The sequence below is a fragment of the Pinus tabuliformis genome, chromosome 2_2, assembly GCF_031772625.1.
Source record: "Pinus tabuliformis cultivar Carrire ecotype Pingquan chromosome 2_2, CPIR1, whole genome shotgun sequence".
NCBI classification, from domain to species: Eukaryota; Viridiplantae; Streptophyta; class Pinopsida; order Pinales; family Pinaceae; genus Pinus; species Pinus tabuliformis.
Genome location: NC_142300.1, coordinates 1,017,851,939 through 1,017,872,935, shown reverse-complemented (window position 1 = coordinate 1,017,872,935; position 20,997 = coordinate 1,017,851,939).

Genomic DNA, 20,997 nt, shown 5'->3' with positions numbered 1-20,997 from the left:
TGAATCCCCCCAGGACCTGACTTAATTTTCCTATGGCAAAACTTGCAACACATCTCACTATCAACCATTTCAACATATGCCCAAGCAGGATCTTTTGCTCTAGGTGCCATTTTTTGACTAGGAAAACAATCTGAAAATGAAAAAAAAAAAAAATTTGATTCAATGTTCATTTATTTGACTAAAAACACTCTCTAAGCTATCTTGATATGCACCTAAAATTTACTAAGTAAAAACAGATTTATAGAGGTGGAAAAAAATACCTCCAGGCACAAACTGCCTCCTCAAGCTTGCTCCAAGAATCAGCTCCTCAATGCTGCTCGAAATGGCTGCCCAAGAAGCTCCTCACTCCAGCTACAATGCTCCTCCAAGACTCCTCACTGCTGCTCCAAAACAAACTCAAGAACTGCTCACTAACTCTCAAAGAAGACTCTCACTCAAATGCATAAGACTGCTGTGAGTGAAATGAGAGCATTTAGCTGTCTTAAATAGTGTTTGGGAGGGGGAAATGGACCCCAAAAGCATTTAACAATATTCCATTACCCTTTGGAATCCACAAACCCTACTTAACTTTACCAAATATCAGCAAAAAAATGAATTTTTTTTATAAAAACCGCTGCCCAGCCGTCCTTTCCATGACTCGGCGGAGTCAATACGGACCCGGCCGGGTTGACCGAGTCATAGCTGACTCGGTCAGCCGAGCCGGGTCATGGGCCGGGTCATTGAGCTGGCTATTGAAACGGTCCGAAACGGCCGTTTCGGTTTCAACTCGGTCGTTTCGTAAAACAGTGGTGCCTCGGAGAGGTTTTCACCCAGGCATCTTTTTTATTCCATTTCTTTATTTTTTTGAGAGACAGCAGGGGCGCCTCCATGAGGTTTTCACCCCCACTATCTACAATAGGCACATCGAAGAGGTTTTCACCCAGGGAATAGAGGCAGAAGCCTGCTCTACTACTAGCACCGATTCTTCCACAGTTTCAAGGAACTCTTGCCACGAAAAGGGGTTTCTTGTAGATTTTCAATCAATGCCCATTGACAAGCATGGGGATGGATTCTTCATCAATGGTCCTGATAAGCATTGAACCATTTTCATTGCATTTCTCCACTGTATATGGTCCTAACCATCTTTTCCTCAACCTCCCTTTGAAATCCTTGTATCTTGAGTCATACAGCAGTGCCCAATCTCCCGACTGGAATTGCTTTTCATGAAGGTGTCGGTCATGCCATATCTTACTTTAGAGTTGAACTACTTCTGAGTGGAGGAAGGCCCGCATTCTGTGTTCATCTAATCCATTCAGCTGTAACAATCTTTCACTTTGAGCATGGCTGAGATCTAGGTCGAGTTGAGCTGCCACCCTCAATTTGTTGTACTCGAAATATATGAACAACAAAGCTTTCTTCCCGTAGACCAATTCATAAGGTGTGAAACCTGTTGTAGTCTTCCAAGTGGTTTTGTAGGCTCAGGTAGCCTCAACTAGGCGATCTGTCCAATCCTTTCTGCTGTTGCTCACCACCTTAGTCAAAATCCCTTCCAATGCTCTATTAGTGACTTCCACCTACCCATTTGCTTATGGATGATATGGGGTGGAAGTCTTGTGCTTGATATTGTAATGAGCGAGCAAGTCTTCAATCAAGTTGGATGTGAACTGGCTTCCTTGAACGGTGACTAACTCTCGTGGGTAGAAAAACTTGTACAAGATATTTTCCCTTAAAAACATAGCCACCTTTTCTTCTGTTGCTGCTTTGATTGCCTTTATTTCTGCCCACTTGGTCAGATAGTCGGTGCACACAATGATGTAAGACCTTTGCTTTGAAGGGGGGTTGATAAGACCCACAAAATCCATGCCCCACTTCTCAAATGGCTCAAAGGTCACTTGAGGTTGGAGAGGCATTTCATCCCTTGGATTCGGTTTCCCCATCCTCTGACATCGGTCACAGTGGCTGATGTATCTTCTGACATCTTGATGAAGAGTAGGCCAATAGTAGCCTGCCTATCGATTTTTGAAGGCAGTCCTTTTTGTTGCAAAGTGGCCTCCACAAGGTCCGTCATGGCAGGTTAGGAGGATGTCAAAGAATTCCTCCTCCCTAACACACTGCCTCAAAATTTGATCTGGACCAAGTTTAAACAAGTTGCCCCCAATCCAAGTGAATGTGGCACTCTTCCTTACGATTCTGCTCTTCTCCTTTGAGGATAGATGTGGAGGGAACTGTGTTGAGACCAATTAATTTTCTATATCAGCAAACCATGGAGAGAGTACTGAGATAGAAAACAGATGTTCGTCTAGCATCTAGTCATCCACTGTTCCTTTGTCACCTGCAGGAAAATCCAATCTAGACAAGAAGTCAGCAACAACATTTTCCTTACCTAGCTTGTCGACAATAGTCAAATCAGATTGCTGCAACAAAAGTAACCATCTAATAATAGGAGCATTGACATCAGGCTTATTCATTAAATATATAATCACAGCATGATCAGTGTGTACAAACGTTTGATAACCAGTGATGTAGTGTCTGAACTTGTTTAAGAAATGGACTACAACCAGGAACTCTTTCTCAGTTACATTATAATTCATTTCTGCCTTGGAAAAGTTTCTGCTAACAAAATATATGGAATATGGTAGTTTCTCCCCAACTTGTCCTAAGGCTGCCCCTATGGCTTTGTTCGAGGAATAAGTCTGGATGTGGAAAGGTAGGGCCCAGTTTGGACCTCTCAAGATTAGAGTGAACACCAACTTATCTTTCAACTCATCGAGTGCCCCTTTACAATTGTCAGTCCATTTGAACTCGACATCCTTCGCTAAGAGGCCAAACAATGGCGAGGCTATCTTGTTGAAATCTTTAATGAATCTTCGATAATATCTTTCTAAGCCTAGGAAACTCCAAACATCCCTTACCTTTTGTGGAGGTGGAACCTTTTGGATGATAGCAATCTTGTTAGGATCCACCTGTAACCCTTGGCAAGAAATGGTATGACCTAGCACGGTCCCTTCAGTCATCAAGAATTCACATTTTTCGGCACTGAGGGACAGTTTCATCTCAATGCACTTGGTTAGAACTTTTCCCAGATTGGTCAATGCTTCTTGGAAGTTGGACCCATAAGGTGTAAATTCATCCATATAGATTTCTACCAAATCATGGACCAACTCAGAAAATGTGCTCAATACTGCTCTTTGGAAAGTGGCAGGAGCGTTGCATAGCCCAAAGGGAAGGACTCGGTAGGCAAAGGTACCCAATGGACAAGTGAAGGTGGTTTTATCTTGGTCCTCCGGCCTTATTTGGATCTGATTATACCCGCTGAACCCATCTAGGAAAGAGAAGAACTTCCTCCCTGCCAGTCCATCCAACGCTTGATCTATGAATAGCAAAGGGAAATGGTCTTTCTTGGAAGCTTTGTTAAGTTCTCAGTAATCTACACAGATTCTCCATTCTCGTTCTTCTTGGGCATAAGCACTAGAGGTGAGAACCACCCACTATTGGAGATAGGGTAGATGAATCCTGCATCCAACAATTTTTGCAATTCTTCTTTGACAATGTCTTTAAGGGTTGGGTTCATTCTCCTTTGAGGCTTCCTCACTGGTTTACAATCTCCTTTAATGTTAATGTGATGGGTACAGACCGAAGGATGGACTCCTTTCATCTCCTTATAGCTCCAAGCGAAAGCATCTAAATGATTGTTCAGTAAGCTACACAGCTCCTTCTCTTTGGAAGGAGATAGGGAGGAGCTGATCTTCAAAGCTCTTTCAGGACCAAACTCCACATTATTAACTCTGGGAGAGGTCGGATCAGTTACACAGAGGTCCACTATGGTGCTGGCCTCTGCATCTTCCACCAATTCCCCTAAGGATAGTGCACTCGGAGGATGATTTTGAATCAAAGTCTCAATCATATCATCATCAGTTTGAGGGCCTCCCCTAGTGGTTTCTACTATGCACAATGGTGCAGAGTAGACCTCATCCTCATCTCCTTCTTCTAACCAAAATGGTAAGTCATGTTCTAGCAGAGGTTGGGAATGAGGGTATAGGACTAGCTGCTTGGACATAGGACCATTCTTGATGGTCATGTTTCTAGCTCAGCAACTGATGTAAGCATCCAAAGTGGCTAACCAAGGCATTCCCAAGATGAGGGGGTATCTAGTAAGCTTTGCCTTTGGCTGAAGGACCAAGAAGTCTTCAGAATACTCCCAAGAGTCAAGAGAGACCAAGACATCTTCCACAATCCCTTCGGGAGTCACAGTGGAGCGATCTGCCAACCGCAGGACTATCGAGGTCTTCCTTAAGGAACTCAAAAGGTTGAGTTTAAGCATGGTGTCCCTGGTCATCACATTAATGGCAGCCCCTAGGTCAATCAAGGTATGGATGATAATGGTACCATTGATGTGGAAATCAACTACAGGACTCCCAAGGTCCAAATACTTTGGACAGCTTACTTGCCCCAACATTAGATCGGACAGTTGTCTTATGACATTGATAGTTGAGGCATCTCTATTTCGCCTACCTCGGTGCCTGAAACACATCTCCTTAATCAATTTGTTGTATATTGGTACATCATTTATGGCTTGGAGAAGTGGTATTTTCACACACAACTGTTTAAGTTCTCCCAGAAGTTCAGTCTCCTCTGGGTTTGGTTGCATGGTTACTGTTAGTCACTCAGGAAAGGGTGGAATGGAGTTGGGTTCACTTTCCTGTTTCTCGTCCTAGTCCTGTAGGGGAGGATGTTGGCGATCTGGAAGGGTCTTCCCGGATCGTAGGTTGATCTCCTGGATCTCCACAGCATAGGTAGGGCATGTTGTCTCCCCATTGTATACCTGCTGGGCTTGTCGGTTGTTGGGGTTTGGGTTCGGTTGAGCAGGCATTTGGGGTTGTCTTGGAGGAGCAGGAGGTAATGGTTGTGGTTGAGCCGGTGGGTGGAGGTAGAATAGTGGGAGGAGAGTTGTATTGGAGCCTCCACCTCGGTTGAGGTACATTCCACTGAGGTTGTGGCTAGGCATGCAAGTGAAACAAAGGAACAGTGGGTTGAGCATGGTACTGAGGTGGATAAGACCATGGAGGAGGTGTGGATGAGGAAGGATGAGCAGCGGGACCCCAAGAAGGCATGTGAGCAGATTGGTTGGGGCTATAATAAGCTTGGGATGTCCCTTGCATCCCCTACTAGTAAGGTCTAGACCCGTGCAACCTCCTCTGGTTGAGGAAGTAGAGAGGTTCAGTGGTTGCCTCAGTCCCTTGGTACATGGCTTTAAATCCAGGCAAGGTTAGGCATTGGTTCATGGGGTGGGTTTCCTCACAAACGAAGCATACCTCTACTGAGTGCAATGGAAACTCATTCTTAGGGTGCTTACTCGTACATCTAGGAAAAAAAATGGCCAAATCCCTCTCAACTTCCTCTTTATTTTGTTGGATTTCGAAGGTATCGAGTTGCATGGCAATGGTGTGTCTCATCTCCCTTTTGAGGTCTTCCATCTGATTAGTAAACTCATGCTTGGGGAAGGTAGTACTAGCTGAAACTGGATTCCCTGTACCTCTTTTCTGGGTTGCCCTAGAGTGGTTTCTAAACACATTCCTTATGTCCTCATAAGGTAGTTGGTAGATGTCTCCTCTAGCTAGCATGTGAAGGGTATCTAGAAGGTCTTCAGGAACTCCTTGGAGCAAAACCAGCTTTAAAGATTCAGGGTCAAGTGTGCACCTGGCCCGTTTACAACTAAGTTGGAACCTTTCCTCATAGTCGTCTAAACACTCATCATTTCCCATGGTCATTCGAAAGATTTCTCCCTTTGCTTCTTTTGACCTACAGTAGTCCTGGTATTTGTTGTTAAAGGCTTGCTGCATCTGAGCCCAAGTTGTGATACTGTTTCTAGGTAACCCCATGAACGAGCGTAATGCTACATCCTTGAGGGTAGATGGAAAGAGTTTCAACTTTTGCTCATCTTCTGCATAGTCATAAGTTCGACAAAGGACAACAAACTCAAACAGGAAGTTATCAAGGTCTTCAGTGGTCAATCCATGGAAATGAGGTAAGGCTGAGGGACTTATGTTCTTCATCTTCATGTCCCCATTGGTCTCTCGCATGGGGAAGGTACCTTCTATTCTCTCGTCATCGTCTCTATCGTTTCTGTTTTCAGCCATGGTCTCAAAAGGAATGTTTTATTGCTCTTATTCTGTTATAGGATCTTTGTATATCTGAGGAGGTTCACCTATAGGTTCTTCTGGGTCAGTGACACCAAAGAAGAGAGAAGGGTGACTCAGTGAAGTGGAGGGGGTTTTGGGTACAAATTTTTTGTTATTATCTCTATTCCTACGAGGCATGAAAAGATTTTTGATTTTTTTTTTTTTTTTTTCTGATTGTACCTGCAAAACTAAAATAGATGGAATTGCAACTAACTAAAATCTATCTTGCAGAAACGAAAAGTCACACTAAAAACAACTCGAAACTAAAGGAGTTTTCCTTAGTGTGACTTTTTTGGATTTTCTCATGCTAGAATCCTATGGATACATTTGTGATGAAATCTTGATTTGTGTTATTTAAACTAGTTTTTTAACTATATATATGGATTTGGCACCCTGAAAAAGCCCTAGGGAACTTTTATTGTGCAGGGGTTACCCATCAAACTTGTGATGTCACTGAATTCTTGTCGGATTTCAAAGAAATTATATTCTAATAATCGAGCGGAAAAGCTTCCAAAAAGCCACACTAAAAACAACTTGAAACTAAAGGAGTTTCCTTTAGTGAAACTTTTTGGAGTTTTCGGTGCTGAAATCCAATGGAAAATTTTGTGTTGCAATCTTGATTTGTGTTACTTAAACTAGCTTTTTGATAGTATATATGGATTCAGTACCTTGAAAGACCACTAGGCCCTTCTATTATGAAAGGGTTACCCATCAAACTTGTGATTTCAATGAATTCGTGTCGGATTTTAGAAACGCTAGACTCGAATAATCCACTAGAAAAGCTTCCAAAAAGTCACACTAGAGACGACTCCAAACTAAAGGAGTTGTCTTTAGAGCGACTTTTTGGAGTTTCCAGTACCAGAATCTGGTGGAAAAATTTGCGATGAAATCTTGATTTGTGTTATTTAAACTAGATTTTTTACTGTATATATGGATTTGAAAAACCCCTAGGGCACTTCTACTATGTAGGGTTTACAAATAAAACTTGTGATTTCAATGAATTTGTGTTGGATTCTAGAGAAATTAGACTAGAATAATCCATCCAAAAAGCTTCCAAAAAGTTGCACTAAAGACAACACGAAACTAAAGGAGTTGTCTTTAGGGCTAATTTTTGTAGTTTTTGTCTTTATTCTCAAATTTAATATTAAATATATATTACATTAATATTTGAACACAAATTATAATTTTCTAGAAAGAGAAAAAATGTAAAAAAAAAAATGTATTGCAAAAATTATTGATTTTAACATTATAAATAAATTTTTTTATTTGATAAAATTAATTAATATAAAAAAAACCAATATTTTTAAAAATAATAAAAAAATTGGGTAAATATAATCTTTAAAATATTACTATAATAATAAAAAAAATAAAAACCCTATATTATATAACTTTACATTAAATTTTAAAATCAAAATATTTATTACAAAATTATTATTCTTAATTTTCAAAATTTTAATTTAAAATATATATAAACATAGTTTTAATTATATTTTAAATAATTTAGCTTTATTTTCTCTTAAATATTAATAAATAAAAGATTGGTCAAAGTAAATGAGGATGACCACCATCAATATTACTCGGTAAAGAGGCATATTCTACAACTCAGTATGAGGGGATGGATAAGTATGTCACGTCTCCAATAAAATATTAATAAAAAAATTAATGTATACCACAAAAAATGAAAATAATCATGGTGATAAAAACTAGGGATTTGTTCTCTCTCGGGCCATGATAGATCCAGAGTTAGATGGATCTAAGGTGTCACTAGTATTCTATGGTCAAAGGTCACTAGTTCGTAACCCCAATAGCTAAAACCCAACAATACTAAGGGCTAGTGTGAGCAAGATGATGCTATCTATGGATGATTTTGACTACTTAGGGCTAAAGACAACTCCTTCATATATTAGTTAGACAAAGTATTTTCCATAATTTCAAAATTCTTAAAAATACTAAAAAAAAAACCATTTAATCTATTTCATAATTTTGAAAATGAGTGGAAAAATTGGTGTTGAAATCTTGATTTGTGTTATCTAAACTAGTTTTTTCACTCTATATATGGATTCATTAGGGTGAAAAACCCCTAGGGTACTTCTACTATACACCTTTTACAAATAAAGTTGTGATTTCAATGAATTTGTGCTCGATTTGAGAGAAATTAGTGTGGAATAATCGAGCGAAAAAACTTCCAAAAATTTGCACTAAATACAACTCGAAGCTAAAGGAGTTGTCTTTAGGGAGGCTTTTTGTAGTTTTCCTCTTTATTCTCAAATTTAATATTAAATATATATTACATTAATATTTGAACAGAAATTATAATTTTCTCAAAAAGGAAAAAATTAAAATGAAAAATGTATTGCAAAAATTATTGATTTTAATATATAAATAATTTTTTTTATTTGATAAATTTAATTAATATAAAAAACCAATATTTTTAAAAATAATAATAAAGTTGAGTAAATATAATTTTTAAAATGTTTTTATAACCGTAAAACAAATAAAAAGCATATATTATTTAACTTTACATTAAAATCTAAAATCAAAATATTTATTAGAAAATTAGTATTCCTAATTTTTAAAATTAAAATTTATATATATATATATATATATATATATTTAATTATATCTCAAAGCACTTGTCTATATACTTTTTGGAAGCCTTTGGTGTGGGTTTTTCGTGTCAAAATCACCCAACAATTTATTGGAATCACAAGTTTGATAGCTAGTTTGTGCACGATCAAAGCCTAAAGGGTTTGTGAGGGTGCAATCCAAATATGTAGTTAAAAAACCATTTTAACTTCAACAAATCAAGATTTAACCCCAATTTCTTCCGGCCTCATTCCCTAAGGGGAATCTCCAAAAAATCCCATTATAGACAACTCCTATTTCAAATAATTTACCTTTATTTTCTTTTAAATTTTAATAAATAAAAAATTGGTCAAAGTAAATGACGATGACAACCATCAATATTATTGGGTAGAGAGGCACATTCTACAACTCAGTATTGAGGGGATGGGTAAATATGTCAGATCTCCAATAAAATATTAATAAAAATAAAATGAAAATAATCATGCTGATAAAAACTACAATATAATTCAATAAAAAGAATCAATATTATTGGGTAGAGAGGCACATTCTACAACTCACGGGAGGAGTAAGTATGTCACGTCTCCAATAAAATATTAATAAAAAAAATTTAATGTGTAACAAAAAAAATCAAAATAACCATGGTGATAAAAACTACAATATAATTCAAATTCCTAGAAATACTAGACCATTTAATCTATTTGATAATTCAGAAAAATAATCATTTCACTTATTGGTTAAAAAAGGGTTTTCACTATGTGGAAATTCCAAAAGCAAGATATAAAACAAGGGAACAAGGGTTGGTTAACCCTAGTTACAACGAAGAGTAGTAAAAAGTCTATATGTTGGAGTCCGATAATAAGAAGACGTGGTGTTCTTCTCTCCTTCTCCTTGAGAAAACTTGTAATGAGTAGTGGTTATTGACTACTGATCGCATCGCAGGGCTCGCGACTCTTTCCTTCCATCTGCTGAGGTTCTGCGCTTGGTGTCCTCAAAATTCTGTAAGCTTCTTGATCTAGTTCTTCTGTAAGCTTCTTGATCGATAGGACTTTACGCCATTATATCGTGCATAAAATCCTGATATGGAAGAAATCATAAGTGATTTATAGTTTTTTCTTTTGGCATTCAGAGCCGCGTTCAGAGTAACTATATGAAGCGGCGAAGACAAGCGTGAGTTATTTTATCTCCCCCATTATGTTAGTCTGATGTGATAGCAGATCTAAAATAAACCATATTAATTGGTTCTAAAATTTAGTATGTGATAGCAGATCTCTGAAAAAAGCTTCTATTCAGTTCATTGAATAATTTTACTTACCCGACTTTTTATTCAGTTCAAAACGCATTTTGTGATAAAAAATCTCTAAGTAAACACACAAAAGCCTCTTTACTCACTTGGATCTCTGAATAACTTTATTCACAAAACCCTTGATAAAAGTGAATGTGAATGTGATGTTGATAAAATGCAAAATCTTAATTAAGGGCATGCAACAGTAAGATTCCTTTTTTTTTTTTCTTACCAGCGGCGAAAGACTTACCAGCGGCGAATGTAGCATTCTGCATTTAACGGGGAATATTGTGGATGCGCAGTTAAATCGGATGTTGGATTTTGCATCCCTTTTATCATCATTGTTAATGCAATGTCCAGCGAAAGAAGCGGGTTTTCTGTGCCCATGAGCAAGAAGTGGGATTTCTGTGCTTATAAGGCCATGTATTTCTTAACCATCCATTGCATTTTTTTTATGTTCAGTAATTTACCCTAAATAATTTTATGTAGTTCTGCATGTTGTCTCTTAATATTGAATTTTTGAGAGTCATATTTGCACACATTTTTGTTGCTATTGGAACTTCAGAATCACTGTGATGGCGTGATGGTCCTTTTTCTTTTAGTTTTCATAGATCATTTATTGTTATATTTTCTGACATTTTTGTTGCTACTGGAACTTCAGAATCACTTAGATGAAGTGATGGTTTTTTGGCTGTCATAAATCATTTATGGTTATATTTGCTGACATTTTTATTGCTACTGGAACTTCAGAATTACTGAGATGGCCTGGTGGTTTTTTTTAATAGTTTTTTAGAGATCTATTATCTTTATAACCTTTTTCCTTCTTAAACTTTTTTAAAGATATCCTGGAATAACCATTCCATATGGTATATTCTTGTTCATATGGACTTCTTAATGAATAACCATTCCATATGGTATACTCGTGTTCCTAGTATGTTTATTTGTCTGATGAAATAGTGGTTTCTGTTTTTATAGGGTGTATCTTATGTTTTTTTAAGCCACTTCAGTTCCTTAGTATGTTGTTTCTTAATATTGAATTTTATAGTTTTATAGATCTGTTATTGTTATTTAGAAATCTATTTTTTTTATAACTTTTTCTTTCTTTCCTAATAACCATTCCATATGGTATATTATTGTTCATAAAAAAAATCTTTTTATTTCTTTCCTAACAACCATGTTCATGGTTTCAAAAAGAGACAGATTTCCAGTATTTTGTCAATATTGGTGCCTTTTGTCTATCTGTTCACATATATGAAATATGATGCAGTTTGTATTTCTAGCCAGTTACCTTCATTCTTAATTAGTCCTTCTTTTACATCTTTATACAAAAGGGATGATGGGTAACCTGCTTATGTTTTGACATTTTTGTTGCTTGTGAATAATCTAATACAGCTCGGGAGTGCGTGATCCTGTCGCATATCTCAACGAAGTAAAAGAGATTTTCAAGGATAATAAAGAGAAATATGATGAATTCATTGAGGTTTTGAAAGCTTTCAAAGCCCGAAGGTCTGTACTTCTTTTTTATAAAGATGGGCATTATCAATCAATACCTGTTATTTTCTTTGGTCTCCATTAACTACAAATCTTAATATTGATGACAATTCTTTTGGCAATTCTGCAGACTTGATAGGGTTGATGTTATAGTTCGAGTAAAAGAATTATTTAAAGGCCATAATTCCCTTATTTTGGGTTTTAATGTCTTTCTCCCTAAAGGTTATGAAATTACATTTCCTTCTGGGCAAAAACACCTTGACTTTTTTCACCAAGCAACTAGTTATGTTAATAAGATCAAGGTAATGCACATGAGCAATTATGTTAATAAAATCAAGATAATGCAGATGATGATGTATTAGTTCTTTGATATTTGAAAGCTATTTTATATTTACAACCCAATTGATTGTAACTAGATGTGTTTTTGAAATGTTGAGCTGTTATAGGAGTCTTTGTTATAACATTCTTGTTTTGGTTTATTGATTTCAGACAAGGTTTCAAAGTGATGAACAAGTATATCCAAACTTTTTGGATATATTAAACATGTATAGATCTGGGAACAAATCAAAATATGAAGTATACCAAGAGGTACTTTCTAGTGTTTTGCAAATATGAGAACATAAATGTTAATTTCTTCTAATTCTTTTAAGCTATGCTATTCTATAGCGAATTTAATTCTATTTGTTTGTATGCAGGTGGAAACGCTATTTTATGATCATCAAGATTTATTAGAAGAATTTAATCTTTTTCTACCAAACTAGATAGGTGCAAACACTATTTTATGATCTTCAAGATTTACTAGAAGAATTTATACTTTTTCTACTAGATGAGAGATTTATTATTAGAATTTGCACTTTGACTACCAAATGAGATAGGTGGAAATACTATTTTATGATCACCAAGATTTACTAGAAGAATTTATACATTTTCTGCTCCAACTCCCATTTCCAATGTGCATTTCTAGTAATTTCTATTTGGTATTTACACAAAGAAATTGTGGTGAAGGCCTCTTATCTAATCACTATGTTATATGTTAAAAGAATCTCAGTGACTATGCTTTATCAATGTAGTTGTAAAAAGTACAAACCTAGACAACCCATTGAGAGTTTCTTCCATTTTATATTAACATATAGTTATGAATCATGTCATAATATTGATTGCAAATTCCTAAAGCTATGCACATTTTGGCAATAAACATTTTAATATTTAGTCAAAGTGGGTAAATATATTAGAGACTCAATTCTATTCCATGTGAAAAGATTAGAAATCTTTTTAATGCTTTTAAAAATAACCATGGTCAATTTCACAATTAGAGTTATGTTTGAGAAGGCAAAAATCAATAATAATTTGTAGCAAAAGCTGAATTCAACAAGATAAGGCAGTGAAAAGAAAATTGTTTGCCCTTCCTTATATTGCTGCTTCCAATATAGCATTTTAGTTTGTTTGTTTTGTTATTGCTTTGAAGCATATCCATGTTGAAATCTCTACAATGAATATTGTTAAATGGAAGGGTATATTACATAATGTTAGCATTTTAGTTTGTTTGTTTTGTTATTGCTTTGAAGCATATCCATGTTGAAATCTCTACAATGAATATTTTTAAATTTGAGGGTATATTACATAATGTTTTTGTAACAGTATGCAATGTGTTGGTCAATGGTGCAATGTGTTGGTCAATGGTGCAGAAGGTGCAACATAGAAATTAAGAACTACAATATGCATGTCATGAAGAATCATATTTTCTATTGTAGCCTCTACATTTTTCTCTTAAAACTGCAAATGTTCCAAAATCTATATATCTTCAAGTTTTTCTAATAAGATGGGTTCTTTCAAATATATTTTTTGTAAACATAGGATGTGAGATTGCATTAAATCATTGTTCCTTAGTAGATCATTTATATGTATTTGTAAGTTGTGGGTTTTTAGAGAGTGTTGAGGTATATGCATTTGTTTCAATGGATGGGTAATTATAGTGGAGTTCCCATTTTGTATTTTTTGTAGACTTTCTATTTCAAGAGAAATTTTGGACTCTTGTCTAGAATTGGTAATGGATAAACAATAGAAAGTAACTTGTTATTATTATGGGTAGTTAAACGTTACAATTTCAAGGTGTTTTTACCCAACATGTTCTATTTAACTGTTCCACCTTTCTTTTGGTTGAAAGACATATGGGTTATAATTTTTATATATCAATTTGACACATTTTCCTCTGGCCCATAGACCCTTAAATTAGACCCTTAAATTTGTTCTTATTTATCAGTCCCATGTTACTCTTTTGAAATTATAGTGACAATTTATAGTTAGTGTATTATAATGTTGTCAGTTGATTAGACCCTTAAATTTGTTCTTATTTATCAGTCCCATGTTACTCTTTTGAAACTATAGTGACAATTTATAGTTTGTGTATTATAATGTTGTCAATTGATTAAGTTCTTCTGAAGATTTCTTATTACAAACTGGAAACAATTCCTTTATTCTTTGTTTTCTGTCAAGAATTAACTCCCATTATAGTTGCAATTCCAAATAGTCTCTTTCCGCAAGTTCCAGTTTTATTTGGCTTACAACCTTTAGTTTTAAAAATAAAGTGGATTATTTAACATACTCATTGTTAGAATGCATAGTTCATGCTTCAATTTTTGTTATAATGTTCTTGTTGAGCATTTTTGTCCAATATTTGGAGTTAGTTATTAAATTATAATCCTATTATTCTATGTGATTTCTTATTTCATCTAGTGCCGATAATCTAGGTAACCTGGATCTGTTTTTCTTTGGAACCTTCTTCCCACCTTTCTAGAGCACCTATATATATATATATATATATAGTAGTTCTTAATAGATTATGGGTAAAGATCTGATTATGGAGCCAAAAAAGCTTTTTCTTAAAAGCAAATGATTATCAAAAGCATGATTGGAATTGGCTTATAAGGAAAATGGAGAAGGGTATTCACCACTAGTGTAACCATTGGTTATCAAGATGGGTTTGACTAGTTCTAGTTAAAACACTATTAGAAGCACCACCTGTCTTCTCCTAAATACTATCTTTGATCCCTACGGGCATTCTTTACAAGATTCAATGGCTCTTTTTCTAATTCATATGGTATGGTAGCTGGGAGAAACAAGGATGGCCTTTGGCTAAGTGGAATAAATTTTCTCTCCCAAAATCCCAAGGGGGCTAGGTTGTCAAAAAAAATTATTATTTATGCCTTGGTAGCCAAGAGTGTATGGAGGATAATAAATTCCAATGGATTATGGATAGAGGTTATTTGATCAAAATCTATGGATCCAGACTGGATTGGTTGAGGTGTCCAAATCCCACAAAAAGGCTCGATGTTTTAGAAAGCTCTTATTGATGCCCTTCCACCAATTCATTAACTACTTTGTTAGAAAGTTGGTAAAGGTGTCCAAGTGAAACAGTGACTTGACCCATCGGTGGGATGCACTGAGGTATATCATTTTCCTGATCATATGATAACAAACATTCCGGCCAATGGATATTACACCTTATCTCAAATTGCAGATCCTCTAGCTTCAACAACATATCTATATGAAGATAAATATACATACCCATATCCTTAGAATTTCTAAGACATTACTTGTCCAATTTCATATCCATTAGATCTTGAGATTATGGAAATGGTCATACCTTAATGACTTAGTTAACCTCCCAAAAAAAAAAAAAAAAAAAAAATATCTAATCTAGTGATTCAATTCTGACCTCATCCATACCTTCATTTAGAGCTCAAGAAAATGATGTTCTAGAGATCTTCTCTAACTAATCGTTATCCACATGTTCATGAAAACTGACTTAGATGCTCTGGTTCGAGGTGACTCACTCTTTTCACTGGGCCTGAAGGTTCAGATTCTTCTCCACTGAAAATGAATCTCTTCATCTGTTTCAAAATTAGAGTGAGATCCGGATGATTACTAGCCCCTCAACTATCGTACAGAGGTTTAGGCCCAGTGATTATACCTTCACACCTTTCTTGCACAGATGAGGATTACTCCTTTAGGGAACATTATATTATCTAAGCGACCATGGATGTTTCGGAGCTCAAGGTTTAGATGATACTAAATATAGTATAATAGGCTGTGATGAGCCAACAACTAATACTGTTGCATCTATGATGAGCCGGCACCAAATAAAGGAAAGGGGAGCTATTATCAGCGCCAGGAACTAGTGGTACACAGAGCTATTTCTCAACCAGCAACTCTGGTCGTATGAGTCGAGATCTAAGGTTAGTGATGCAGACGCAGTTTCTTATCCATCACTAGTAGGATAGGTAGAGGTATAGGTAGAACCAGCTGACTAAGCAGTAGACCCAACACCCGTTTACCCAATGGCTAAGGTAAAGGCAGTTGGAAACCCAACAATAGAAGTTCTAATTAATCAGTCAGTGGAGATTACAGAATATCCACTTATACCTGATCGAGATCGAGAACCAGAAGCATATCAACTGGAAGCACCCTACGCAGCGTCTGTCTATCCAATACCATCATCTAACCCAACAACAACAACAGATCCTGTTCTGGGCCCATCATCCATCTCTTGACCAGCATCGTTGTAGATAAAATATCCACTTATACCTCGGTGGAAGAACTCCATTCTCGTCGTTGGACCATCCTAGAACGCTCATACACCTAACTTGTTATTAGTACCTATTCAGTGGTGGCTGCTAGTACCTATTAATCTAGGCGTAGGCAAGGGAAGGAACAAAGCTATAAGCGAAGGGATTATAAACAAGTGATTCATTTAATCCAGTAGTTGATTCAGCAACCATTGAAACAGTTGAAGATACATACCCATGCCAGAAAGCTAATCCAGCTATATAGGACCAATAGTTTATCCGCCACCACCTCTAGTACCAGCAGAAAGACCATTCACAAGAAAAGTAGATGTTTTTTCAGTCGAATATGTAGTTGACTCTACAGCAACAGGCTCAACCTAAGTAGATCTTGATGATTAAGCAAACGAACTAGTACCTTGTGATCGAGATGATGACCTTCGTGATCGAGTTGTGGATGATCCATAGAGAGACACATATAGGGAACTAAGCACTACACATGGGGAACGGGAACTAACCACCACATTACATAAAACCACCTAATGTAGTGATAGAGATAGTGATAAAGATGAATATGATGATTTTAGGTCTAGAGGTGAATGAGCTGAAGGAGCTTTTCATGATTGATATAGAGTAAAAGAACCACCAGTAGCCATGGTAGTAGATATAGCACCAAAAAAATAGATCATGTCGGTTCAGCACCAGTAATAGTAATAGAGCTAACAACATAGGTCTCTTTACCAAGACAAAACACAAAGCCTACAGACGCAGTAACAGTACCTCGATCCTTTCCATTTTGACATAGAGAACCAGTGTCCACCTTTCAGGTTAGAGAGCGAGATCCAGTTAGTTCCACATCAGAACCATATCCAGTTGCACCAGTAGAGTAAGAAACAACAGTTCTACCAAGATTCGATCCACCAGTACCGCTAGCAGCATATCCAGTAGGTAAATTAGTAGCAGAGTAAGCATCCTAATCACCATATGCAGATCCTCCAGGTCCAGAACCAGTCCCAGGCATTGAAACACCATGAGAAACGACAAGAACAGTAGTAGAATGCAATGTTTATTCAGTAGATTAAGAAAATGAACCATGACAGCAACATATAATCTAAAAGCTAAGGTAACACGAGAAGCAAGGGAAGATGAAGACCTAGTAGCAACACTAACCAGTAAAGTAGCACCCATAGTAGAAAGGGATGGAGATGCCTCGGGTGCAGTTTAAGTTGTTCAATTTCCAGATCAAGACCTAGAAGCGGATAAAGAACCAAGCCCAGAGATAACCCCTAGTTGACCAGTAACAATGTATCGCCATGATCACCATTTTCTATCCCTTGTTACTCCTGTACTAGCATCCCCATTCCTATTCCTTGCTAAATCCTTGTCTGAGAGGGTCCATCCAAAAGCTAACATAATAGGATAATAATTGTTCACAACTGCAAGAACATAAGTATAACTAGGTGGTAAGGCATAGGTTCAATAAGGTAATGCAGAGGAAGTATCCTAGCGAGTAGTTGCTTAAGAAATAGCATCAGAAAACGAAGAAGCATTATTAGTGAGTTTTTCATCCAATTGGAATCATTAGAGACCGAGATCACGAGGCCGCATAACAACTCCATATTGTTCGAAATTTCTGGCCATTTCAAACACAAATTAACTAGACACAGAGTAATGCTTTTTGCCACATGATCTTTTGCACAGTGAACCCTAAATAAAATTTCTGAGCAAAGAAGAGTTTCTCAGCTAAAACAAACTTGTATTAATTTATAAACTGCCTAATACAATTTTCTTGCTCTATCTTAGAGAGATTCACCAAAAATTTTCACCAAAAACAAAATACTATGTCTCTCTTTTACAAATGATTTTTACATTGCTGTGTAAAATCTTCATTCACATTTTACTTCTTTAAAAAGGTGTTTTACATTTAGTGCTGTAGAATAAAAATTCTTATATTGATTTAGTGCTGTAAAAGCAATTTTCTTACATAGGTTTACTACTGTAAAATAAAAAAAACTTTCACATTTACCCAAAAAGAATTTCTTAAATGCCTTCCTTGTTTTTCACATCGCATTTAACCAAAGTTATCATTTATTCTGGTGCTCCACACCATACATTTAATTATGAATTTCAATGCATATACTCCTCAAGAATTGGGAGTGATGTGTATTGTCCTGTTATTTCCTCTGCATCTCAGAGCCCTCTTCTTACCTAGAACCAGTTTTTTTTCCTCATGTGTGCAATTACAATTAAAAGTCAATACTCACACATCATATGGGTTAACAAAAAAAATACATGCCGTATTAAAAACTTTAAAGCTTTTACCTAAAACTATGATAGTTCATTAAATACATTAATGTTAAAACCGTTCCGTAAAACTAAAAAAAATTCATGCAAGTTGAAGAAGATCCTCGGATGCATCTCGCAAGGCTAACTCACACAAACCAAACGTTGTTTAATTGCCGAGGGATTGGTGGTTTCCGTTGACTTGATCGGATGCAGCTCGCAAGGCTAACTCACTTGGTGGGGGTGTTCGGAGCCCTTCTTACGGATACCGCTTTTGCCAATAGGTGGTGCGGGAAAGTATGGGTGGTTTTGCCAAAACAACACTGCAATAAATGTGCAGTTGAAATTAATATTTCAACACTCCCCTTTAATTTCAACTGCTGGGGTTATGAGTCATACCCAAACATTTCCTCAAAAATTCAAAGCTTTTCTGGGCCAATGGCTTTGTCAAAATGTCTACAACCTGTTCCTGAGTCCTGCAATGTTGTAGAACAATTTCTTCATTGCTCACCAATTCTTTGATGTAGTGAAACCTTGTGTCAATGTGTTTCGTTCTCTTATGAAACACCGAATTCTTGGATAATGCAATAGATAAGCTATTGTCACAAAAAAATCACTCTTGCTTTTGCATGGTCTTGACCTAAGCTCCTCAACATCCTTCTCATCTAAACTGCTTGACATGTTGCTGCTGTAGCTGCCACATATTCTGCCTCTGCTGTAGACAATGCTACAATGGACTGCTTCTTAGAAGCCCATGAAATGGCTCGTGAACCCATGTGAAAAACATAACCGAAAGTGCTTTTCCGATCATCTACACTTCCAACCCAATCACTATCAGTGTATCCAACCAAATTTGAACATTCTGAGATTTTATATAAAATGCCAAACGTTTTAGTACCTTTAACATACCTCAAAATTCTTTTTGCTACCTGCCAATGTGCTTCCTTTGGCCTCTCCATGAATCTGGAAATTAAACTAATAGCAAACATTATGTCAGGCCTAGTTGCACTCAAATACATTAAGCTGCCAACTATGCTCTTGTACAAACTAGGATCAAAGTCCTTGCTGCTGTCCTCCTTGTTGAGTTTTAATCCCATTACTGTGGGAGTGATTGTTGCCTTGCACTCTTGCATATTAAATCTACCCAACACTTCATTTACATATTTTGCTTGTGAAATAAAAATCCCATTTTCATTTTGATCTACTTCTATTCCTAAGAAGTATCTCCGCAAACCCATGTCAGTCATTTCAAATTCCTCTTTCATGACTGTTTTGAATTGTTCAATGAGGTAGTCATCATTACGTGTAAAAATAACATCATCAACATATAACACAACAATTAGCAATTTACCATCTTTTTCTTTGATGTAGACGGTGGGTTGTCTCTCACACTTCGCAAATTCATTTTCGAGTAGATAGGAATCTATCCTACTGTACCATGCTCTTGGCACTTGCTTCAGCCCATAAAGAGCTTTCTTCAATCGGCACACTTTGTGCTCTTGGCCTTTCTTCTCATAGCCTAGAGGTTGCTCAATATAAACCTCCTCTTTTAACTACTCGATGAAGGTGGTAGCTTTACTCCTTGCTCGTGTCCCACAGGTCGATAAGATGCATTTACAGGTTCTTCCACTCGATATCTAGCTTCAACCCAATTAACATGCATTGGTTAAAAGAGAACTCTTGAAGTAACAACAACCGCCTGCAAATTCATACTTCTAAGATACGCTTATTCAGTAAGTACTTTAGAGCTAAATGGTCTGTGCAGAACTGAAAATGGCCTTCCAATAGAATAGATAATAGTGGAACTTCTGTAAATCATACACCATAGCTATCCTTTCCCCCTCCTTGGTGGTATAGTTGTGCTCGGCTTGAGACAAATTCCTAATTGCAAAAAAAACAAGGTGATTGAGATTCCCTTCCCTTGGCTACACAAGCATTAGTCCTAGGGAAATGTTGGATGCATCTACATGGACATGAAATTCCACATTCCAATCAGGAAACATTAGGAGCACTTACCCACTCTTCTTTCAGCCTTCCTGTTACGATTCATATATTTATCAAACTCCCTAATGCATGTAGGTACCTTTGCCCCGATGATGGAGTATACTTCTGGCCCAATGCTTGGATGGGGTTACCCACCTTGATATGAGTCACAAAAAGCTGATCCAAAGTACTATATCTATTCTTATATGCTTGAAAGATAGACCCACCCTCCATAGATATAGATTTTTTTCCACCCATGCTTTGAAGGGTATGTTCGCTCGCTCGGTTCTTCTAACTCATTCCTCTGATCTTGCTTGAAACGTCTTAATCTAACATGTAGATAATGGTCTTGACATGGTAGTTCAAATAAGTTTTTAAGTGGTTTTCACGTATATGATGAATAGACGTATTATTACGTACGTAATAATGTAGGTCCTAAGGGAGGGGTTGCTGCAAGTTTCAAAGTCCCTTGACCCAATATTCATAGTGCACACATAAATGTACTTTAGTTTCATTATGAATCTCATTTATGCACTCTTAAGATAGGGAGATAGATAGGAGATTGACTTAGAAATAGGTTATTAATTTACACGCTTGCTGAAGTAAATAAATTAAGGTTGGATTATTTATATAAGGTTATGCAAGCATTCAT